This window comes from Lissotriton helveticus, chromosome 5_1 (assembly GCF_964261635.1).
Source record: "Lissotriton helveticus chromosome 5_1, aLisHel1.1, whole genome shotgun sequence".
In the NCBI taxonomy this organism is placed as follows: Eukaryota; Metazoa; Chordata; class Amphibia; order Caudata; family Salamandridae; genus Lissotriton; species Lissotriton helveticus.
In genome coordinates, this window is record NC_136065.1 from 128,467,924 (window position 1) to 128,480,494 (window position 12,571).

Consider the following 12,571-nt stretch of genomic DNA (forward strand, 5'->3'; position numbering starts at 1 on the left):
CTCTGGGACTCATAGAATACAGTCCTTGAGGCATCTAGTGTCTAACCCCTGAAACCTCTTGCCTTCACATGTAACCCCACTCGTTTACCTCCAAGCGACCAACCTCTGTGACACCTAGAAACACAAAGTCTTTTTATCCCATTCCAAAGACTACAGTGCACCTAATACTTATTCAAACTATACCTATTCAGGAAGAAGGCTACCAATTTTTAAGCTAAAATCTGTGCTTTTAACTTTACTTTCTTCCCATCTAACACAAGTCAAATCACCTATTGGTCTGCTATTAACAGCCCCAGCTACCAACGAACAAGTTACTTACTTTCGGTAATGCTTTTTCTGATGGATACAGTATCTGCCTGAGGATTACTCACCTTTTAAAATTACCCCAATGCTCAGCCTTCCTCAGAAACTTTTCTGGTCAGATCTCCCACGTCGACGAGGACGTTACAATGGAGCGGCTCCGCACACGACTTCGTGTGACATCATCGGAGCCATAAGAAGACCTTGACGGCGTGCTGACGTCAGTTCCACCCATTTTTTCCGTGCCTTCGAGGCGAAACGGGTGACCAATAAACCTTCTCACAAGTATACATAGCATACAGAACATAACCAAAAAGGAAATTCTACAGCATACATTTCCCAATTCCAATTAAACTCATGATTCAAACAATGCATCACATAAAACATAAATTGATTAATTTCAGGTATAAGCAGACAGGCAGCGGGGAGGCGGGTGGGTAAGTGAGGAACCCACAGGTAGACGCTGTATCCACTAGAAAAGCTTTACAGAAGGTAAGTAACTTGTTCTTGTGATGGATACATCTGCCTGTGGATTCCTCACCTTTTGAATTGAATCCCCAAGTAGTCCCGCTCTCAGAGGAGGGTGTCTGCGTGCCTATACCAAAAAATTCTGGAACAGAGAATGAGCAAAATGGGTGTCCCTCCCCACTTCCGAATCCAAACAATAGTGCTTCGCAAAAGTGTGGAGGGAGGCCTAAGTTGCCGCTTTGCAGATGTTTATCACAGGGACACCTCTAGTCAAAGCAGAAGAAGAAGACATTGCTCTAGTAGAATGAGCCCGAATACCTTCTGGAGACTCCTTTTTAGCCAAGGTGTAGCAAATCTTAATGCACAGTATTATCAACCTGGACAACCTTCTTTTGTGGACAGCCTTGCCCTTCATCTTGTCCACATATCTTGATCATCCAGCCTGAATGGTTCTGTCTTGGGGTCCAGGCGAAGAGGTCTCTCCGCCTCCTTAAAAGGGGGTAAGGTGATTGATTGTCCAAAATGGAATGGGGTGACCACCTTAGGCAGGAAAGCAGCTCTGGTCCTAAGAACCATCTTATCCGCATGGAAAGATGTAAAAGGAGACTTGGAACTACGAGCCTGCAATTTACTCATCCTCCTAGGTGATGTGATCGCCACCAAAAATATAGTTATAAATGCGAGAAACCTTAAAGGACAACTATGCAAAGGTTCAAAGAGAATAACTCAGCACAACAGCTAAATGGGCGTTTAAGGGATCAATTGACGTCCCTCCACACCAGTTCACAAATTTAGCCCAGCTACCAGAATAGACAGATTTGGTGGAGTGTCTTCTGACCGATAAAATAACACCCACCACATCCAGTGGGAGAGAGAAAACACTCAGGCTGCCTGTTTAATCTCCAGGCAGGAAAGTGCAGGCTCTGGAGGTGGGGGTGTATTTATTTATTTATTTAAACTTATAAGGCGCGCAGCTACCCGCAATGGGTTTCCCGGCGCCAAGGGATAGACTAGAGAAGAAAGAACTACAAAGTTTTAAAGAATTGGACAGCTAGAAAGAGACTGTTCTGAAAATTATTGCTGGAAAAGCCAAGTTTTTAATCCCTTGCGAAACCTGACATGGTCAGTTTCCAACTTCAGCCTAACAGGCAAAGCATTCCAAGTTTTGGTTCCCAGGTGCGAGAATGAGCGGCCGCCCGTCTTCACCAGCCTAAATCTAGGAACAACAAAATCTCCTTTCCCTGCAGATCTGAGGGTACGGCTAGGTGTGTAGGCATGAATAAGACTTTGAAGGTACCTGGGGGAAGAGCCCTGCTTTATCTTAAAGATATAACATAGAGTCTTAAATTTAATTCTGTTTTTAATTTCTAGCCAATGCAAGTCGCGAAGGGCTGAAGATGCGGATGCTTTCCGGGGAATATTACGTAACAACCGTGCGGCCGCATTTTGTACAACCTGATGTTTTCTCACAGTTGTCAAATCTGCACCAAGATACAGTACATTCCCGTAATCCAGGCGTGATGTTATCAAGGCCTGGACCACCGTCCTTTGAGTGGCAACCGGAAGCATCCACAACATTTTTTGGAGCCATTTTAGGGTGGCAAAGCAAATAGCAGCCACTTTAACGGCCTGTTGTCGCATCGTAAGCTTTCCATCAATTAAAAATCCGAGATTGCAAACCTGGGCCACAGGCTTCGGGGTAGGACCCATACTCTCGGGCCAATGTTGAGGGCCCCAGAGATCTTTGTCCTTACCCAGGATTACAATCTCGGTCTTGTCACCATTTAGCCTCAGGAAGTTTACCTGCATCCAACTTGCCACTTGTGACAGACCCAATTTAAGAGCCGAGATATTGCTGCCGTCCCTTCCAGATAGAGAAAAAATAATTTGTGTATCATCTGCGTACGAAAATAGAGTGTAGAACCTGTCCCTGCGATTGCGAGAGGAGGTCTGCCCTAAGAGGTAGATTGAGAGGAGGGTGCAATGAGAGTAATAGGAGGTCTGTGTACCACACCATTCGCTGCCAGTCTGGGGCGATCAATATGACTTGGGCCCGGTCTCGGCGAATCTTCCTTAGAACTAAAGGAATCAAGTACAGGGAGTAGCACCCTTTTGAAGCAATGACAGTACTTCCTGCTGGAGAAGCAGAAGATGCACTTCCAAGCAGGAAGGGAAAAGGAGAAAGACACTCCCAGAAGGGTAGGACATGCCCATGTTCTACTATGTTTAAAACACAGAGGTCTGTAGTGACAGACCTCCAAGGAGGTTGAAAATAGGCCACCCGTCCTCCACAGGACAAGCATGCTCAAAAATGGCAGAGCTGGAGCTGCTTCCCTGCAACAACGGTCGGAGAGGTAGAAGAGGCGGAGATAGTGGAGGAGGAGACTTATTGTCAGGCAGAACCCCACAAATGACCTCCACCCCTTCCCCTGTAGGATATATACAGAGAATTTGTCTGCTGCTGCTGTCGTTGTTATCTGCCACGAAAGGACAAGTTCTTCGTATAGCCCCGAAACCTACCGAACAGCCTATAGTAAGCCTGGGTAGTGATCTCCGCTCCGCTCGCGGGGTTCGCTGAGTTTTCCGCACTCTGCGTTACGTGGAGCTCACAGAGTTCCGAAAAACTCCGCTTCGAGCAGCGGAGCAGTTTTTGCCTCGCTCGCGTTCACCAACGTCAAGTTGGCGAGCGCAAGCGGGGAAAATCCGCCTCCTGGCGAGATTTTTCCTCGTTTGCGATCGTCAACATCAAGTTGGCGAGCGCAAGGGTGGAGATAAACCTCCCGACGAGATTTCTCAACGCGGCAGGGGGAGGTCAGATTTCTCATTGCGAGTGAAAAAGTGCCCGTTTGCGTTGAGAAAGTTGCTGCTCGAGTAAAAATTTACTCGAGAGGGAGAAAAGGAAAGAAGGGACCGCTTGCGCTGTGCAAGGTGCCGTTCGCAATGATTGCACAGTGTGGACAAGCATCCGGCACTGTGCAATCACCGCGAACTGCATTTTTCTATGTAACGCCACCGCTTGCGGAGCTCAGCGTAGAGCGACAGAGGGTTTTTTGCTACTTCGTGGAGTTCCGCGTAGTGCAACGCCACGAGCTCCGCCCAGGGTTAGTTTACAGTCCAAGGGCTGGGTCTAAAGACCTAAAGACCTTGCTGTAGCCTCGCTATCTTTAAAGGTTTGCAGCGCAGAACCATCCTTAGCTCCAAACAAACAAGACCAATCATTGGGCAAATCCATCAACGTAGCCAGAACATCAGGCGAAAAGCCTGAACCCCTTAACCAGGCATGCCTTCTTGTTGCCACAGAAGACCCCATTGCTCTGGCCACAGAGTCTACAGTGTCAAAATCAGATTACATAAATTAATAGGCAGCAGCCTGAGCATCCGTCAGCAGTTCAGAAAAATGCCCCTGCCCCTCCATAGGCAATTTTGAAATAACCTCCTTAGCTGTATCCATGAGGGTGTTTATTTTAACGTCCAAAGAGAGACATGGCATTTGTAGATTTTAAGGCCATACTCCAGACGAAAAAACCTTTTTGGTCAACTGCTCCCTTCGTTTTGATTCCCTATCAGCAGGCGTGGATGGAAATGACCCTGCTGATAACTTAGAAGAGCAAGAAGCTTGGACCACTAGGCTTTCCGGGATGGGAAGATAGAAAAGCCGGATACCCAGGAGCTACCTTGTACCTTCTAGCCATTGTCCTAGAAACTGCAGGAGAGGACATTAGCTTCTGCCAGACATCTAAAATAGGCTCAGTTAAAGCCACATTGAAGGGTAACAATGGTTCTGATGCGGAAGTCGAAGAATGGAGAACCTCTGTGAGGACACTAGATTTCAGTTCAGCTGTGGGAAGTGGTAATGCTGTTGTATGACTTAATTCGATACAAATATCATAAAAGTGTACACAATTCGTTCCTCAATTTAAAAGGGCATCAATGTTATAAAAAGAAGGGTATCGTTTTGCCATACATACAGTACAAAATGGAATTAAAAACAGGGTATAAAAGATATAAAAAGTCCATTAGAAAGTTGCACAGAATTTAAGAACAATTTATATACAATAAAGACCACAAAAATAAAGGGATGTTGCAGGAGTCTACAACTTGTTCGCCTGGAGGAGCTTACATCTAGTTAACCAGGCACATCCCAAATATTTTGCTGTCCCACAAATTACACTGGGGACGGAAGTGTCCGTTGTGAGAATACGCAATGCCTGCCTGTAGTTCTTGGCCCCCAGATTGGAGCACACAGGTTTCAACCATCTTCTTCTCGCCTGTCTGTACACTGGACAGGCAAAGAGAAAATGGGGAACGGATTCCGTGGGAGAAGCACAGCCAGGGCACCCACTTTCCCTCACCCTCGTGTGTTTCCACCCCACTGTGAAGTCGTTCAGAGGGAGTGTGCCAGACCTCAGCTTCAGATACAGTGCCCTGTCTCTCGGGGATTCAATAAAATCTAGGAAGGGTTGCAATTTGGGGGAAGGCATGAGGTCTAAAAAATTCTCTGTCAGAGAGTCATGTTTCAAATTTCGTATGGCTTCGTTAGACACCCACTCCCAGTAGGCCTTCTTGACTACTTGCTTTGGTGGCAGGGTCTGGCTTTCCCAGGCTTCTGGTAGACCGATGTCCCCCACCAGCTGTTTCAATTTGGATACCCAGGATATCTTATGACCTGTATCTATAAGGACCAGTTCGGTCAGGCCGGAGGCATAGTTGCACAATTCTGGGGTCCTTCTAAGGCGAACCCAGAATAGAAGAGGGTGTAGCCTTGCTATATCCCTTATTGAGTGTTTCCCAAAATCATGGCGGAGAGGGACCAGAGGGGTCGATGGAGGAAGCGAGACCAGGTCCCTGTAAAACTTGTTCTCTGATCTCACTAGCTCCATGATGTTCTCGAATCCTAACAGTTCCGCCCCGTACAGGGACGAGGGCAAGGCTTTCACCTCATAGACCTTGATGGCTGGAGCAACAGGTCGACTATGGGAAAGGCGCTGGTGCCTAGCAAAAGCCCCCGACACACGTTTGTGATTAAGAAGCATCTTTGACAGATGGGAGTTCCATTTCATCAAGTTGTTGACCCGTACACCCAAATAGTCGAAAGCTTCGACTAATTCTAAAGGGGAGTCATCCAACTTGATGGTATTTCTAAAACGCTTGGATGGGGTCAGAGCCATTAGCTTGGTTTTAGTTGTATTTATGCACAAGCCTCTGGACTCGCAAAACTGGCTGAACCGATCCAACAGTTTTTGAAGACCCATTGAACTTTTAGAGATCAGGAGGGTATTGTCTGCAAAAAGCAGCGCGGGCGATTTTTCATCTGCCAAGATTGGCGCGTCTGCAGGGTCCTCCCTCAGGTGCTCCACCACCCCGTTGACAAAAAGGGAAAACAAAGTCGGGGCCAGAACACAACCCTGGCGTACCCGTCTCTCTACCGCTACTCTCGTGGTAATGCTAAAAGGTCCTCCTACTACGACGACCAAAGTCAGCAGGCAAGCTGTCCCACGAAGGATGTCGAGTGCTGGGGGGTCGGTGTCCGGATTGAAGACCAAAAAGCCTTGGCAACTGCAACCCATGCAGTGAGAGAAAAGATGCTTCGGTGAGGTCCAGCAAGGTCCCGGGGACTCCCCAAGCTATGGAGAGTCAGGGCACGTCTGCAGCAACCAGGAAAGCCCATGGAAAGACAAAGTTACCTTCACAGGGACCAGCATGTTGACGGACCAGGGATCGTGAAGGGACCTCTAGAGGAATCACACAATACCAGCCCACCGAACACTTGTGGAGTGTAGGCCAGTAATCTTCAGTGGAAATACTGCTCGGGGCTTGGACTACAAGTAGCCCAAAGCACAGCCTCAGGGATCGCCAAAAAGAATGTGCTGCTGCAAATGTGCATGGTGTCCAGGGGTTCGGGTTGCACAGTCCCCACGAGGGCTGCAGGTCTCAGGTTTGCTGAGAGCACTGGTCGGCCTTGGGGAAACTTAGGAACCTACCTCCTGTGTTGCAATATCCTCGGAGTCCTTCAGGAGCTGCGTAGTTGCAAACCGGTCAAATGCGTCGAGGTGCCTGCCTTCCTGGGGAGTAACTCCTTAACTCCAAGGGGAGATCCTTCAGTCGTCCAGCAGAGCGTAGATCGACGAAGGATACTGGGTTTCTGTAGCAGAGTTCAGTCCAGGTAATATCTAAAGTCCTGTAGTCAGAAGTTCCTACTTTATACTCAAGGAAAGGGGGGGGCAAACTCTGGGAGCCCACCTATGGGAGGGTCAGGACAGAGGGGTGGTTACACCCATGTCGTTTGTCCAGTTTAGTGCCAGAGCAGGAACTGAGTGCCCCTGCAACCGGTTTGAGCTGGACTAAGCACAGGGACACCAAATGTGCCCCCAGTGCAGACATCAAAGCACTCTTGGAGTGCACCCACCCAGCCCCAATACACTAAAGCCTGTCTGGGAGGTGGTCACACCTCCCTGTGACAGGAAACCTATTGTCCACCCTCCCTTACCGGAGTTTTGTCCAGCAACAGGAGGGCAGACGCGTGTCTGTGGCTGGCAGCATCCATCTTGTGATGCCAGGGTTGAGAAAGCTGGTAATGGGTGTACTGGTGCTGTCATATTTCTCCCTCTAGGAGGGTGGAATAATTCTTCCCCTGCCAGTACTGGCGGGGAGGTATGATTCTAAGGTTATGACGCCAAACACGACATGTTTCCTTGCAGCCATTTCAAAGTTTGCATTTACCAGGAGGTTATAATGAACTTAAGAGTATATGGTTGGCTGCATCACAGAACAACCCCGGAGAATAGATTCCAAAGGCTGCAGAGGGGCCCTGCTCATGTATGGGCACCCTCTCACACAAAACCCAGCACCCAGCTTTCAGGATTGATAAGGGCTGACATAGGTTTATATGTGCAATGATATAAGGTAGATATAGGGAACCTATATCTAAGTAAGGGGAGCATACACTACCTTACACAGGCTGCTGTAGCAGACCCGTTGTGCCATTTTGAATGGTCACCCAGGGCTGACATAATACATGCTGCAGCCGCTGGGAAGTCTCTGGTGTACCTATGCCCTGGGTATATAGTACAGCATATACAAGGGACTTATAAGGGTATCCCAGAATCCAATCTGGAGTGTACCTAAAGTGCATGCAATCAATTTAGAGGCAAAAGCAGCTAGGCTGGGGTCCTGGATAGCAGGATCCCAGCCAGACAAAGTCGAAAATAGTGAAACATCAGCAAAAAGTGGAAGCAGATCCTACTCTCCTACAGAGAAGACGAAGAGGACAGTTGTGAATTGGCTCAAAGGGAGCACACATCAAATATGTCAGAACCAGGTTCAAGTCCCACTGAGGCATTATGAAAGGAACAGGAGGGAAAAGATGAGTAATGCCTTTTAAAAATCTACTTACAACAGGGGACTTGAAAAGGGAAGGCTGATCTGTAAGCTGCAAAAAGGCTGAAATGGCCGAGAGATAGCCCTGGGCCAAAGAAAGTAGGAATAGAAGGACCTCTGAAAGAGGGGCAGAAGCACAAGTAACTACTTGTGTAACGACATATCTGTAAGAGACATTAGTTAGTGATAGATTCCTTACCTTAGAATATCCCCAGGCGTCAGACTGGATCTGGAAAGTTTTGCTAGCAGTACCCCTGTGCCTCAGTAGGTGGCGTCGTGTAGCTCTGCGTCCGTCGCTAGCGTCATATGCACCGAGATGATGTCACGGAGACTACTTAGGCGCCACCCATGCGCGCTGATGTCAGTTCTGTGCACAACTTTCCGCGCCAGGAACGCAGAGCCATGCAAGAAACGGACTACTGGTGCCATGAAACTAGGGCCCTGAAAGGGATGTCCTTAACCCTAGTAATACGTTCACAGAACGGGGAGGATGGGTGGGGATGTAAGGAATCTATCACTAACTAATGTCTCTTACAGATATATTGTTACACAAGTAGTAACTTGTGCATCTGAAAGAGACATGTTAGTGATAGATTCCTTACCTTAGAATAGATAGCCCAGCAATACCAACCACGGTGGTGGGTCTCCGAATAGGATTACACCAGAAAGTCATGGAGAACAGAACGGCCAAAGAAGCCGTGTCTCCGGACTTGACTGTCAAGGCAGTAATGCTTGGTAAACGTGTGCAGCGAGGCCCACGTAGCTGCCTGACAAATGTCCTGCAAGGGAACGCCGCGTCCCAAGGCAGTAGTGGCTGCTGTTGCCCTGGTGGAATGGGCACGCAGCCCCACAGGAGAGTCCCTCTTAGCCAACGAGTAATAGCCCTTGATGCAGATCACGACCCACAGAGAGATGGGTCCGTTTGTGCACAGCCCAACCTTTTTTGGCGCCTACGTAACCAACAATGAGCTGGTCACCCACCCGGAACTGTTGTGTGCATTTCAGATAGAACGAGAGCGCACGTTTTGGGTCCAGACGGTGGTGTCTCTCTTCCTCTTTGGAAGGATGCAGAGGCGGAAAGAAGGTGGGAAAAAGTGATGGTCTGCCCGATGTGGAAGGGCTTGACAATCTTTGGCAAGAAAGAAGGACGGATGAACAGAAAGGAAAGGAGGTTTAGAAGAAAGAGCCTGGAGCGCACTCACTCTACTGGCAGAGATGATAGCTACCAGGAAAGCCGTCTTGAGAGTGAGAAGACGCAAAGGACAGTTATGAAGGGGCTCGAAGGGAGTACACATCAGAAACGTCAAGACAAGGTTCAAGTCCCATTGTAGCATGATGAACGGCTCAGGAGGGAACGTGTGCGTAATGCCTTTCAGAAACCGGGGACTTAAAAAGAGAAGGCTGATCAGGAAGAAGTAGAAAGGCGGAAATGGCCGAAAGATAACCTTTGATAGTGCCCAGAGCAGAGCCCTGCAGGGCCAAAGAAAGAAGGAACAAAAGAACTTCAGAAAGAGGGGCAGAAAGGGGATCCACATCCTTCGCAGTGCACCTTACCACAAACTTGTTCCACCTGCAGGCGTATACCGCTTTTGTGGAGGAACGCCTGACTGCCAGAATGACATCACAGACTTCGGGAGGAAGATCGAAAGCTGTCAACTGTCGCCGCTCAATCTCCACGCATGGAGGTGGAGGCTGGACAGGTTCGGGTGGAGGACCGTCCCCTGCTGCTGCGACAGAGATCCTTCCGAAGAGGCAGTCGGATCGGGGGATCGATCGCCATGCTGAGTAGCTCGGGATACCAGTACCTTCGTGCCCGATCCGGACCCACAAGAATGACTTGGGCCCGGTTGAGCCGAATCTTCTTCAGCACTCTGGGCAGAAGTTGTATAGGCGGAAAGGTGTACAACAGACCGCAACTCCACTCACGACGAAAAGCGTCGCTGAGTGAGTGCCACCTTGGAAATTCCAACGCGCAGAACTGATGACATTGCGCGTTCTCTTCGGTGGAGAATAGATCTAACCAAGGCTCTCCCCACTGCAGAAAGAGACCTTGCACCACGTCCGAGTTCTGACGTCATTCGTGATCCATCATGCACCGGTGGCTGAGTTCGTCCGCCCTAGCGTTCAGAGAACCTGCCAGGAGTTGAACCACCAAGGTAATGCCTTGATGTTCCAGCCATGTCCAGAGGCGCAGAGCCTCCTGACATAGGGTCCACGATCCCACCACGCCCTGTTTGTTGCAGTACCCCATGGTGGTGGTGTTGTCCGTGAACACCTGCACCACTCTTCCCCGGACAGAGGGAAGGAATGCTTTCAGTGCAAGTCGGATTGCACGAAGCTCCAAAAGGTTGATATGGAGCCCGGACTACGCCGGAGACCAGAGGCTTCTGATCTCTGCCTCTCCCATGTGGCGCCCCATCCCAGGAGGGACGTGTCTGTCACAACTGTGATCTCCGGATGGGGAAGGGAGAGGGATCTGCCATTGACCCAATCGCGATTCATGAGCCACTACTGCAAGTGTCGTGCAGTGCCCTCAGAGATCTGGACGTGATCGGACAGGTTGCCGTGATGCTGTTCCCACTGGAACTTCAGGTCCCACTGCAGAGCCTGCATATGCCATCTGGCATGTTGCACTACCAGGATGCAGGAGGCCATCAGGCCCAGGAGCCGGAGGGTCATCCTGACCGAAATCCGGGATAGAGGCTGAACAATCGGAATCATAGACTGAATATCCAGGACTCGATGCTCGGGAGGATAAACCCGAAACCGCGCCGAGTCCAGAACCGCTCCGATGAAGAGGAGCTTCTGAGAGGGAATCAGGCACAACTTCGGCACATTGATGGAGAACCCCAGCAAATGCAGGAGGTCGGCCGTAGTCTGGAGGTGGGAGATGACTGCTTGGGGCGAGCCCGCCATCAACAACCAGTTGTCATGATAGGGGAAGACTGGAAACCCTGTTCTGCGCATATCAGCTGCGACCACCGCCATCCCTTTCGTGAACACCCGAGGGGCAGGCAGGATGGGCATGTAGAAATGTACGTCATGCAAGTCCAATGCTACCATCCAGTCACCAGGGTCGTGGGGAGACAAGACCTGAGCTAGCGTCAACATTTTGAACTTTTCCTTCCGGAGGAAGCGGTTGACGTCCAGGAAGGTGCTCGATGGAACCCTTAGCCAAGAGGGCAATGACTTCCTGCTGAAGAAGCGCAAGATGGTCCCCCGATATGTGGTGGTATTGAGGTTGCATGGCTGTTGGGGTAGTCTCGTAGGGGTGGGAGTAGCCCCTTCGGACGATTTGCAGCACCCACCTGTCCGAGGTGATGTTGTGCCAGTGGGGGAGATGATGACAAACCCTGCCGCCCACTGGCGTCTGATGGGCCTGAAAGTTCGGACTAGGAAGGCTTGGAAGTGGATGCTGCGGGGGTGGAGATGGACTGACTGCCCTCGGCGGTTCCCACGTCTGCGCTGAGGTTGTTGTTGCGCAGGCCTGTGGCTTTGAAGTGAACGTGTTGGGGCACCCCTTCCGTGGCCACGAAAGGAGCAAAAAGCAGAAGGCAGAGGAGGGCGAGGGCCGACAGGCCCAAGGACTTGGTCGTAGCCCGTGAGTCTTTAAAATGTTGCAACGCACTATCTGCCTTATTCCTAAAAAAGCGATTGCCATCAAAGGGCATGTCCATCAGAGTGTTCTGGACATCCCCTGAGAAGCCAGTTGTCCTCAGCCAGGCGTGGTGCTGAAGCACCACTGTCGTGGAAATCGCCCTGCCCAGCTGTATCAAGTCTACAACGAATGGTAAACTTAGCTGCATCTCTCCCAGCTGCTATAGCTTGGGAGCGTACTGTCCTCCTCCGGACAGTTGGGCAGTACATGCGCAACCGTGTCCCACACAGAGTGGGAATAACAGCCCAAGAGGCATGCGGTGTTCACCGACCCCAGCCCTAAGCTGGCAGATGAAAACAGTATCTTGCCAAGCTGCTCCAGCTTTTTGGATTCCCTATCGGAAGGTGCGGAAGGGAACGCGCTCTGTGAAGAAGAGGCTTGGACAACCAAGCTCTCAGGAGTGGGGTGTAAAGTGTAAAGTAAGCTGTAGAACAAATGATGCCCTGTGCCTTGGGGAAACAAAACAAAACGGCACACAAAATGAAAAATGCACACAAAATTAAAACATCTCCTTAAAAACTATAGCAAAAATGATTACACAATATAGATTACATTATAATAAACTTAAAAGTAATATTGTTTTAGAATACCTAATCTGGTAAGAACAAAGCTCTTAAATACATATATCCTTAATCAAGCTCAATTCCACCTTCCATATATCTGGAGAAACATCTAATACAATGACAGCCATCGCATTCTCAGTTTAGGGTGAATTTTCATATCCATAAACGCGTGATAAATGTCTAGCTACCATGACAATAAACAGAC

General features: G+C 49.5%; 1 protein-coding gene across 2 annotated transcripts in view; it reads right to left on the reverse strand.

Annotated features, from left to right (window-relative positions):
- CNTRL (centriolin) overlaps positions 1–12,571 on the reverse strand; it is a 1,008,983-nt gene that overhangs the window by 163,111 nt on the left and 833,301 nt on the right. The gene's annotated exons all lie outside the window — the stretch shown is intronic.